Genomic DNA, 12,189 nt, shown 5'->3' with positions numbered 1-12,189 from the left:
TTGGGCGGTCGCTGCTTCTCCCTTAGCTCCTCAGTTTTATTTTCCAGCGAAATAAGGGCCCTAAATTTGTGTGTGTGAGATGCGGTGCGATGCCTCGAGGTATTGTGGTTTTGCACTGGGACTCCTGGCAAAGGCTTCTGCTCCGTCCAGTTTGTGTGGTTAACGCGTAGAGCTGGTGGAGCTGTCCAGCAATTATTTGATTACGTTGGGGACACCGTAGGATTTAGTAGGATATAGAAATCATTGCCTCAGGCCTGTTACGGTGCAGCGGGTGCAACCTTCTCACTGTCGTGAGGCTTGGTGTTTTAATGGAGTGTTAATCTGTGACCATATGATGCAGATGAAAAAAAAATGCAATCTTGTCCATTCCAATTTTACATTTTCCTACTGACCTTAATCTCTTCCTATACCTACCATATGGAACATGCTTAAATTCTTCTCTCAGTGAAGATGTAGTTACCATTTAGGGCACCTCCCCTGGAGGTTTAGTCAATCCCTGTTCTCTGAGCTGACTCTGTGTTTTCACAATGCCCATGTCACCCCTGCAAGTTTTAATTGCTTTGTCATAATCAGAAACCAAGTATAAATTTTAAAACACAACAGCAAAAAAGTTACAGGAAGTTTCGGATGTATAAATGAAATTTTTCAAATAGAAGCTGATTTGCCATAGGCGTTATCACCTTTGCATACTGCCGTTCATGATAAACTTCCAGCAGTTTTATACAGTGAAGTTTAGTAACAGCCTCTTATAGGTCCATATACCTTTCCGTGTTCCTCTTCACAGTAGCGCCTATAAGTAGATAGGGGTGGCTGAAGTGTTAGAAAAGCTATGACATGGACTTTATTTTTCCCTTAAGTAATGTATTTTGTTATGTAACATTTATGCTATAGACAGTAAACTAGAGACTATGGAGAATTGAGAGATTTCAGAAGCAATATTTTTGTCTGATTGGAGTTAACATTTTACTCAAAGTAAAAAAGAGTCTTTTTAATGGCTTTTGAACAAAGCAAAGCAAAAGAGAAAGTTTGAGCTTCTCACTTTCAGTCTTTGCTCCGAAACCTTGTTCAGAAAGAAAGAGGCTAAGAGAGGAGTTCTCTGGTGGCCTAGCAGGTTAAGGATCTGTTATTTTCACTGCTGTGGTTCAGGTCAGAACTTGGTGCGGGTTTGATCACTGGCCCTGGAACTTCCACAGGCCATGGGCTTGGGCAGAGAGAGAGAGAGAGAAAGAAAGATAAAGGAAGGAAGAAAGAAAAGAAAATATAAGAAAAGAAAAGGGCTAAGGGACAAATATGGAAAAACATAGAAAGCAGAACCTGTATCATCCGCTAGAAAGGAAGATGAATTAACCAATTAAGTAATGACTTCAGTGTTTTCTGGGAAATTTTTTGACATGGGCTGATTAAATCGCAAGGGAAGCAGCCAATGAAAAATGTTAGCATGGGAGCAATGGATGCTCATCCTCCCTTTGCCTTCACTGGTATCTGAATTAAGAGTGAAATGGAAAGGAGTTCTAGAATTTGTTACTACCTTCAGGAAAAAATAAAATTAGTGTTTTAGTAGGAAACTACCTGACTGTTGTCCATCTTTTCTTGGATAAATTGTCTTTCTGAACTTTCTTTCAAAGTATCTTTTTTTCTGTAGGAAGAGTTTTTACTATAAAAAATCTCCAAATCTCCATTATATTCTTCTACCAACAATGTTGACAGTGCTTGTTTTCCACATTGACTATGTTGTTCTTTTTTATTTTTACTGATTTGATCAATAGATGATAGCTTGTTTTAATTTGTATTTCCCTGATACCTAGATCCCTCAAGAGGTAATATAGGCTAGTGATTAAGGGCTGTACTGGTCTATAGAGCTATTCTGTCTGAATTGAATTCCAGCCCTGCACACTTGGTGTGTATCCCTTATGTTGCCATAATTTCCTCATCTGTAAAAAGGGATTAAAATAGTACCTTATCTCCTAGGGTTGTTGTGAGGATTAAATAAGTTGGTGTCTAAAGTATTTAGCAAAGCACCTGATACCTAGTGAGCATTATGTATTGTCTGCCATTGCTGTTGTTATTAAAGAAGTCGCAAAATCTTCTCTTTGGCCATTTCTTTTTCTTCTGTGAATTGCTGGTTGATTTTGTTTTTGCCCATTTTACTATTGAGTTGTTTATTTTTCTTACTGTTTTGTAGGTGTCCTTTATTATAATACCTATCCTTTGCCTGTATTGTATATTGCAAATATTTTCTCTCAACGTATTGCTTGCCTGTTTTTTCTTGAACACTTGTCTGTTTTTTTTGTTGAAATTAGCACTTCAAATTTATTGATATTTTTCATGTGGCCTGCATTTGTGTTTTGTTTAAGAAGACACAATACCTTATCTTGAGGTTAAGTAAATATCCTACGTTTTTTTCTTTTCTTCATGTTTAGCTCTTTAACCCACTTGGAATATATTGACACGTATGATGTGTAGTAGAAATCTAACTTCCTTTGCTGTTTGGATAGCTGGTTGCCCCAGAATTCCTTACTTAGTAGTCCTTTCCCCACTGTTTTGAAGTGCCGTCTTTGCCATATACTAGGTCACCATAACACATGGGTTTATTTTTGTAATATTTCTGTTTCATTGATCCATTTATCTCTTCCCATTACTTTCCTGAACACATTGGTTTTATTATTATAGTTTTATAGTATGATGTAGTATAGTTTACAATAGGATTGATTTATCATGAACAGAGTTATGAGTTTGAAGTCATATTGTAAGTTCCTTATAAATATTCATGTCCCCTTTATGCAAATAGAACCTTGCTCATAGGCCCATAATAGATACTCAATAAGTATGAATAACATACTTCGTAAGTCAGAGCTAGTCTGACTTATGTGTCTGAGAGAATTCAATATAAACTTTTGTATTTGCCATAAGGTTTTTCAAAAATAAAATGTTGGGAGTTCCCACAGTGGCGCAAAGGGTTCGCAGCATGTTAGGAGCTGGGATGCAGGTTTTATCACTACCCCTGAACAGTGGGTTAAGGATCCTGTGTTGCCACAGCTGCAGCTTATGTCACGAGTACAGCTCAGATCTGATCCTTGGCCAGGGAGTTCCGTGTGCCACAGGGTGGCCAAAAAAGAAAAAAAAATTTAAGATTTCTTTTTCACATCACCTCCACCTCACCCCCTTTCAGCTCCTACACATTGTGTCTTGCATTTCTTTCTTGTTTGTTAAAAGTATAACATTTCCTAATTATAAACTAAAGTTGTGGATGAAGTATTACCTGGGACACAAATGCGATCCTCCTGCAAGTTTTCGAATTTGAGTATTTTAAGTAGCTGATATGGAGATTTTGTTTGTGAATCCTACATTCCGCATTTCATTCATTCAACTAAGGTCTGTTGGGAGACCTCTGAACAGGGCACTGTGCACTTAAAGGACATAAAAATGAGTGAGTTGTAGACCCTTCTTCTCAGAAGTCTAACCACCTTTATATCTGTTTAGAAGGCGTATTTTCAAAAGTGATGCATTTTAAATGGTATTTAATTTTCCTTAATAAACTCCAGCAGTCTAGTGATGACCTTTGTTAATATTTTAATATTGCCTTTTAATATAGCTAATTTTAATGTATTTCCTTCTATTAAAATGGAATCATAAGTATTATTTTGAAACTTTTTTCACTTAATGTGCCATGTGTATAATTTTCATTACTTTCAGTGATAAAGGTTTGTCAAAATCCTCTTATACTAGTTTTCTAGTGTAGGCTATAATGCACTCTTCTGCCTATTCAAATTACTTTTTCCTCAACATAAATCTATAACTTTATTAAATTAATATCAAGAAATGGACACTGCTATAAGAAAGGATTATGCTTTTATTATTTCATTAGTTTTAATCCATTTGAATTTACTTTGGTATAAGGTATGAAGCAGTAATTTAACTTTTTTAAAGATTAGCTAATTGTCTCCATTTCTTTCTTTCTTTATACTTTAGATATTAATATAATTTCCAGAATATAAATATCTGACTCAAAATAGGCAAAGGAAGAGTTCCCATGTGGCTCAGCAGTTAAGGATCTACCATCGTCACTGCTGTAGATTGGACTGCAGCTGTGGCTCAGGTTTGATCCCTGGCCCTAGAACTTCTGCATGCCACAGGCACAGGCAAAAAAAGCAAACGATCCCTTTTTTCCCAGTTAATTGACAAAACTTTTGAAAGAGTGGTGATATTCAGTGTTAGCAACCACTGGGGAAAAGGGATGCTTCATTTGCTCTGTGTATGTGTGTGTGTGTGTGTGTGTGTGTGTCCTTTATGGACAGTAACTGCTATCTATCAAAAGTTTGCATGTACCTGCAGTAAAGCACAGGGCAGTCATCAGAGCGTGGCCTCTAGGTTGGGACATTGCCTCCACTGCTGTGATGCTAGGCAGAGCATTCACACTCTGAACTTCAGTATCTGTTTCATTTCCGTAGATGGTTGTTATGAGGATTAAATGAGAGTGCATATAAAATGCTTAGCATGGTGCCTGGCACATAGCAAGTAATAAATGTTAACTACTGCATTGTTTCATTAATACTTCTTATTGACAATAGGGATAGTGTTAATGTTACTGTAAAGCCACTTATTTTTCTGAGGTATAACCAGTGATGTCAGTGCTATCATTCTCTTTCTTTTTTTTGTCTTTTCTAGGGCCGCTTCCCACAGCATATGGAGGTTCCCAGGCTAGGGGTCGAATCGGAGCTGTAGCCACTGGCCTACGCCAGAGCCACAGCAACTCGGGATCCAAGCCGTGTCTGCAGTCTACACCACAGCTCAGGGCAATGCCGGATCCTTAACCCACTGAGCAAGGCCACGGATTGAACCCGCAACCTCATGGTTCCTAGTCCGTTTCGTTAACCACTGAGCCACGACGGGAACTCCTATTATTCTCTAACTGAGCAAGTGTAATATCTCTGTTCTGCCCCTTTGAAGAAACAATTCAGTTAATAAGCATTGATATATACGTGTTTATCTTGTTTTCTAGGAAGCAATCACATTCCAATTTGTGGGAGGTGAGCAAAAAAAGAACTAGTTTGACTCAGAAAGTTTCTACAAGCACCTTTCATTTGTGTTCTTGCATTTCCTCTCCACAGTTTGCTTCTAAATCCCCCACATTCTCTTTCTCATAGCACTAGAACTTTGACGTTACTTCAGTCAAAAATATTTAGCTTCAGGGAGTTCCCGTCGTGGCGCAGTGGTTAACGAATCCGACTAAGAACCATGAGGTTGCGGGTTCGATCCCTGCCCTTGCTCAGTGGGTTAACGATCCGGCGTTGCCGTGAGCTGTGGTGTAGGTTGCAGACGCGGCTGGATCCCGCGTTGCTGTGGCTCTGGCGTAGGCCGGTGGCTACAGCTCCGATTCAACCCCTAGCCTGGGAACCTCCATATGCCGCGGGAGCGGCCCAAGAAATAGCAACAACAACAACAACAAAAAAGACAAAAGACAAAAAAAAAAAAAAAAAAATTTAGCTTCATGTCTTATATGCACTTAGATTTCCATATTAAGAATAGTAGACTGGAGTTCCTGTCGTGGTGCAGTGGTTAACAAATCCGACTAGAAACCATGAGGTTGCAGGTTCGATCCCTGGCCTTGCTCAGTGGGTGAAGGATCTGGCCTTGCCATGAGCTGGGGTATAGGTCGCAGATGCGGCTCAGATCCTGCGTTGCTGTGGCTGTGGTGTAGGCTGGCAGGTGCAGTTCCGTATCACCCCCTAGCCTGGGAACCTCCATATGCTGCAGATGCGACTCTCGAAAAGGCAAAAAGACAAAAAAAAAAAAAAAAAAAAAAAGAATAGCAGACTGTTGGAGTTCCTGCCGTGGTGCAGCAGAAACAAATCTGACTAGTAACCATGAGGACACAGGTTCGATCCCTGGCCTCCCTCAGTGGGTTAAGGATCCAGCGTTGCAGTGAGCTGTGGTGTAGGTCACAGACACACCTCAGATCTGGAGTGGCTGTGGCTGTGGTGTAGGCCAGCGGCTATAGCGCTGATTCAGTCCCTAGCCTGGGAACTTCCATATGGCGCAGGTGTGGCCCTAATTAAAAAAAATAAATAAAAAAGAATAGTAGACTGTTGGAGTTCCCACCATGGCACAGTGGATTAAGAATCTGACTGCAGCAGCTTTGGTTGCTCTGGAGGCACGGGTTCAATCCAGCATAGGTCAAAGTGACCTACACAGCTCACGGCAAGGCCAGATTCAATCCCTGGCCCAGGAAATTCCGCATGCTGTGGGTGTAGCCATAAAAATAAAAATAATAGCAGACTGTTGAAGTTCTCTTGAATGTCTGTATTGCCTAAGAGATGCTTTGGCCAAATGTTAAAAATGAGTCTGGGGTTTATAATTCCTGAACATAGTGTTTGTCTTACCAATTCAGATTTTGGGAAGGTAACCAGAATGTACCACCCATACAGTCAAAAAGCACTGTTGATCACAGATTGTCTAGTTACTGACTTCACATGGATAGTGATTGGTAGTTTGTTCTCAAAGATCCTTGTACATGGGCTCTGAGAAGTTGTTGTTATCCTGAATGGATGAAATGACTATAATGTCCTACTGACTGTGTTATTTGGGATTTTTAAACAGGAATTACTGCTTTTGCATTTGGGGGAGAAATTTGCAGCGTAATTAGATCCTTGTAGTCTTCAGACTTTCTGAATTTCTTTCCAGAATTGTGTTTATAGTGAAATATTAACTTCTGGAAAAATGGAACAGAATATGGTTAGACTCTCATGGAAAATCTCAGTTGTATCATCAGTGTCTTTGATAAGGGACTAGTAGAGATACTGAGGCTTGCCAGATCTAGGTTCTCATCAGGCTTTGCCGCACAGGCTTCACTTGTTAGCACTCTGTGTCCACAAATCCCCATGTTAGGACAGGACTTGACTTCTAAACATATGGACCAGTCCCTATTCCTGAGCTTTAGTGTCATAGGAAGATACTGCAAAGGCAAGGCCATCTTGTCTGGTAATCTGACTGTTCCAACCATTGTTTGAATGCTTAAAACTCAAATTAGCAAGATTTTAGGAGCAATATTCTTCTTTTCCTTTTGACCTGCCGATAATTTTGAAGCTGACAAGAAAAACAAATATATTTTTCTTGGAGTCCAATATCCATAAAGAGCTCAATGGATTAGGCTAAAGCAGCATACTGTTTATGGAGGCATTTGCTTAGTCTACGGTGGTGAGGGGTGGGGGGCACACAGCAAAGTGGAGCTGGTTCAGAGGAGAGGCACTTGAAACATGTCAGTACGGTAATTGGAGAACCGAGGAGGATTAACTTGGAGATGAGTTGGACAAAGGACTTGAGTGTTCTCTTTTAAAGTTTAAAAAAACTGTTCTTTTTTTTTTTTTTTTTTTTCCATTTTACAACCATACTTGCAGATATTGGAAGTTCCCAGGCTAGGGTTCAAATCCAAGCTGTAGCTGCGAGCCACAGCCACAGCCACGCTAGATCTGAGCCACGTCTGCAACCTACACCACAGCTCAGGGCAACACCGGATCCTAAACCCACTGAGTGAGGCTAAGGATTGAACCTGCATCCGCAGGGATACCAGTCAGGTTCTTAATCCATTGAGCCACAAGGGGAATTCCTAAAAAAGGCTTTTTTAAAGAGAAAAAATTAAATGTGTTCTGTGTGGCTTTTAGAGGACACAGGGTTAGAAGTTAACAGGGGACAGAGCTTAGCGCAGTTTAATAAACAGAGTTAACCTGAAGAAGTATAATTTTTCCAGAAACTGTTTTAAGCAGCAGATGGATCCTGTCTGTCAAGAGTATTGCCGAAGGAAATGGCGTTCCCATCAGATCAGGTGTTAGGTGATTTCCAAAGGAACTCAAATCCGTCCAACACTGCAGTTCATTGATTTGGTGGCAGCCTTTCTTAGTTAACAAGGACGCTTTTTCAGCAAGTATTTCTACTGAGATGTGTCCTACACCTAAAATAGACAAAACATTTTTTTGTGATTTGATGCGATCAAAGCATGATATCTTTCCTTTTTGTTTTCTGACAACTCTTTTCTTAGATCCTCAGTAATGATGATGTATTTTGTTTAGTGTGTTGTGGATCCACTGATTTAAAAGTTATGGAGAGCAATTTTTGCCTCTGAATTTAGATAAAGTCTAGAGAACTAAACAAAAATAGCTCTAAATAAATAACGCTGTAAACATAGCCACAAGAAGAAAGGAGATATCCTAATAATATCTGAAGTTCTTAGTCTTTTTCAGTTTTTCAAAACATTTGCTACATTATTACATTATCACAACTCTGTATGTTATTATTTATCCTTTATAGATGGAGGAAATGAGGACTGACGAGGTTGTCAGTCAGATAAAGGTAGAACCTTAAGTTAAACCTTAGTTTGTTTTTCTACATACTACTTTTTTTTTTTTTTTTTTTTTTGTCTTTTGTCTTTTCAGGGCCGCACCTGCAGTATGCAGAGGTTCCCAAGCTAGGAGTTGAATCAGAGCTGCAGCTGCCAGTCTCCCCCACAGCCACAGCCACACCAGATCCGAGCCACATCTGCGACCTACACCACAGCTCATGGCAACACCAGATCCTTAACCCACTGAGCGAGGCCAGGGATCAAACCTGCGTCCTCATGGTTACTAGCCAGATTTGCTTCCACTGAGCCCTGACGGTAACTCCCATACTACTATTTTTAATAGTATACCATAATGCCTTTCTGGAAATTTTCTTTTTGTTGCCGTATTATCAATTTTGGGTTTAAAATTTTTCCTCGGTGTTTGTTACAGATTTATTTTTCACTCGAAAGTTATTCTCTTCCATTGTGAGCATATCCCCTATATTCATTTTTCCTCAGCTCTCAGATAAAGGATTTAGCTTGGAATAAGGAAGAATTTTTTAACAATTAGAGTTAGCTGAAAAAAAAATTTTCCAGAAAGTATTTAAGTAGCATGTCTTAGTCTACTATGGCTGCCACAACAAAATACCATAGACTGGGTAGCTGAGACAACAGGCATTTATTTCTCAACAGTTCTGAAGGCTGGGAAGTCTAAGGTCAAGGTCCTGACTGGTTTGGTTCCTGGGCAGGACTCTGTTCCTGGCTTACAGGTGGCCACCTTCTCCCTGTGTCCTCCTCTCATGGTGGAGAGAGAGTGGATGGGCAAATTGTAGGAGGGGTGTAACTATACCAGGTAGTGGCACCACTACCTGGTTCATAGACAGGTCACTGCCAAAAATATTTAAGAGACTAAATCTGAGGCTCTAGCCTGATCACTTTCGTGGAATGAGAAGTGAAAGACTGAAAAGCCTTTGCTTTTGAGCCATCTTCTGTAGAAAGGATAAAAGCAAAGAGCTCTGGCCTTAGTGCTGCCACTTACTAGTGGTTCATTCAGGCATTTGTTAGTAGGGTCTGTAAGGGCCAGTTTGCTAAACCCAAGAGATAGAAAATGATAGGCCAGTTTCCATATCCAAAGAAGTTTTATGAGGGATGGAGGGAGAGACAGAGACAGAGGAGAAGATGAGAACAATCGGAACACAATGTAATTCATGCCTAGTCGTATAAAGTCTTGTGGCAACCCCAGAGAAAGAATGACTCCTGCTGGAGGTGTTCTGGAAGACAAGAATTGTCATTTGAATAGGATCGTGGATGATGAGTAGGCGTTGAGCAGTTTAATTTTAAAGATACTGGGGAGTAACAGAGGAAGGAAAGTGATGGAAAAATGAGGGAAGAGAGGGTTTCAGAGGGGAGCTGGTGTCAAGAATGAGGATCAAAAACAAGTCCTTGAAGTTGATGGAAATTGCATTCACTCATTGAGAGTCTCGTGACACCTTGTAGGCCACTGGTGGTCTTTCTGAGAAAAGCAGATTTTGAGAATAGTAGTTTTGGGGGGAATCAAATTAACAATCAATCATCTGCCAAGATTAAAAAAAATGAATAATAGATGAGAAAATAAATTCAGTAAGAATAAATTACTCTTTCAAGAAATCTGGTGACTTGAGAAAGCAGAGATCAGAGGAGTAGCTTGAGTAGGTAGATTTTATTAAAGAATAAAAGTCACTTATTTAAACTTATCTAACTTTGTGCAAGTTCCTCGGAATCTATAAAACAAGGATCACTCTTGCTCCATCTGCCTTACAGCAGTGTTATGAAATTTAAGTGGAATAATGTATGGCAAGTCGCTCTAAAAACTATAGCTCTATAAATGCATTAGGCTTACTATTACATTGTTAAAATTATTTATCTTTGCTTTAAAGTTCAGAGGTGCTTTCTGTTTTGGAAATTTGTAGGTTTCATGTTTCAGGGTGTCGATAAAGCCAGAGTCTGAGTGCCTTTTTTTTTTTTTTTTCTTGCCTTTTTTTTTTTTTTAACTGCAGGTTAGACATCTGAAGCCTTTTTCCCAATTCTGGGAATTATCACTGTTGGAGTGATAGTGAGGCAAGCCCCCTACCTGGCACATATGTGCCATTTGAAAGCCAAAATCGTCTTTGGCTTTGCTTTTTTTAAAAAAGGGCTATAATTTGAATGTTTATTTCTCAATACGTTAGTTTTTTGTTTTTTGGGTTGTTTTTTTTTTTTTTTTGTCTTTTTCTGCCTTTTTCTAGGGCCGCTTCCTGCAGCATATGGAGGTTCCCAGGCTAGGGGTCAAATCGGAGCTGTAGCCACCAGCCTACGCCAGAGCCACAGCAACGCTGGATCCGAGCCGCGTCTGCAACCTACACCACAGCTCATGGCAACGCCGAATCCCCAACCCACTGAGCAAGGCCAGGGATGGAACCCAAAACCTCATGGTCCCTAGTCAGATTCATTAACCACTGTGCCACAATGGGAACTCCAATACTGTAGCATTTTTAAAGCTAGGTAAAATTCAGGGATTTCTGAATGTGGATTTTGATAGGATTTAAGGGAATATTCCTATTCCTCTAATTAGCGTATAAGAAATAGTTGTTACTCCTTTGGGGCCTGCACCTTTGGGGAAGTGCCCTGTGCTATCTCTTCAGTCAGGAGGTTCTGGGAAGCAAATAAAAATGCAAAGGGAGTGTCTATGAATCTCTTTGGTTATGTCTATTCTAGCTTGTTTCTGAGCAGTTTCAGGCTCATAACTGCACATACATCAGTAGAATAATAGACCTACTAGAAAAAGAAAGGTTTGTTTCATTGTTTGACTTTGCTAGTGAGAAGACTGTGTTATGTTTCAAGTAGTGATCTTTTTCTCAATACTAAATTACTTGCATCCCCTGTTTCCCAGGGCCAGTCTGAATTTTGATTGTGTGCTTTCCAAGCCTGGTACCTCTACCTGGGGCCAGAGTATTGTTTCACTGGGATATCACCACTGATTACGCTGCCCCATATTCTGTTTCAAGGATACTGAAACCAGGTTTCTCAGGGATCCATTTATGTCTTCTCACCTTGCCCCATAAGGAGGAAAAATACCACAGGGAAAATCCCTGGGAAATTATTGGGAGGAGAAAGATGTTTAAATGTCCATCAATTAGAATTTGTTCTTAAAATGCCCTAAAAAATAGGATGCTCTGTATAACCAATGCTGGTGCAAAAGGAGCCTAGGAGGGCTTTGATGTTTAAGAATTGCTGAAAGTGGGAGTAAGAGAAGGAAATGAGTTCGGAAAGTCAACACGGAGGAGAGGGTTTGAGAGGGGAGAGCTCGTAAAGGCAGAGTTAAAGGACCGAGAACGAGAAGAAAAAGCCACTGAACCAAGAACTAGGAAAACAGAGCAAAGAAAGGCATTTCTATGATGAAAATGCTCAGGATACCACTAAATAGAAACTCCCTTTGTTTCCTGCTGGTCTTTGCAGCTGCTTCCACCCCAGAGGAATGAGAAGGGGGAGGTGTTTCTTCGTGCCTGTGACTTTGGTATAGACGCTTTGCCTCCTATTGCTCGGGTCTGCCCAGTAGGCATTAGCATACGCCATCTGTGCTTAGTCAGCCATTTTGCCTGAAAATTCTCCTTACCTTGAAATTCCTCAGACTGCAGGTAATGAGCCGCATGCCCACGTATAATTTACAGGTGCTCTGCCAAGTCAGGAATTCAACTTAGTACAGAATGGGCTTTTAAATCCTAATATGTTTTTACCTGCAATTTGGGTGACTGACTTAACTGTTCTCCTTAAGTAGAATGGGGTTTTTGGTTTGTTTGTCGCTGTTTGTTTTTTGCTGAGCTCCAGCTCTAAGCCGCCCTTTCCACAGCCTGCTGAACCCT

General features: G+C 40.2%; 1 protein-coding gene across 1 annotated transcript in view; it reads left to right on the top strand.

Annotated features, from left to right (window-relative positions):
- PDE6D (phosphodiesterase 6D) overlaps positions 1-12,189 on the top strand; it is a 50,518-nt gene that overhangs the window by 854 nt on the left and 37,475 nt on the right. The window lies entirely within an intron of this gene.

The sequence above is a fragment of the Sus scrofa genome, chromosome 15 (genome assembly GCF_054392235.1).
Source record: "Sus scrofa isolate SSC_HxYL_T2T_F1_AM1 chromosome 15, Sscrofa_HxYL_maternal_Yorkshire_Landrace_v2.0, whole genome shotgun sequence".
Lineage (NCBI taxonomy): Eukaryota > Metazoa > Chordata > Mammalia > Artiodactyla > Suidae > Sus > Sus scrofa.
This window is presented reverse-complemented; position numbering and strand designations above follow the sequence as displayed.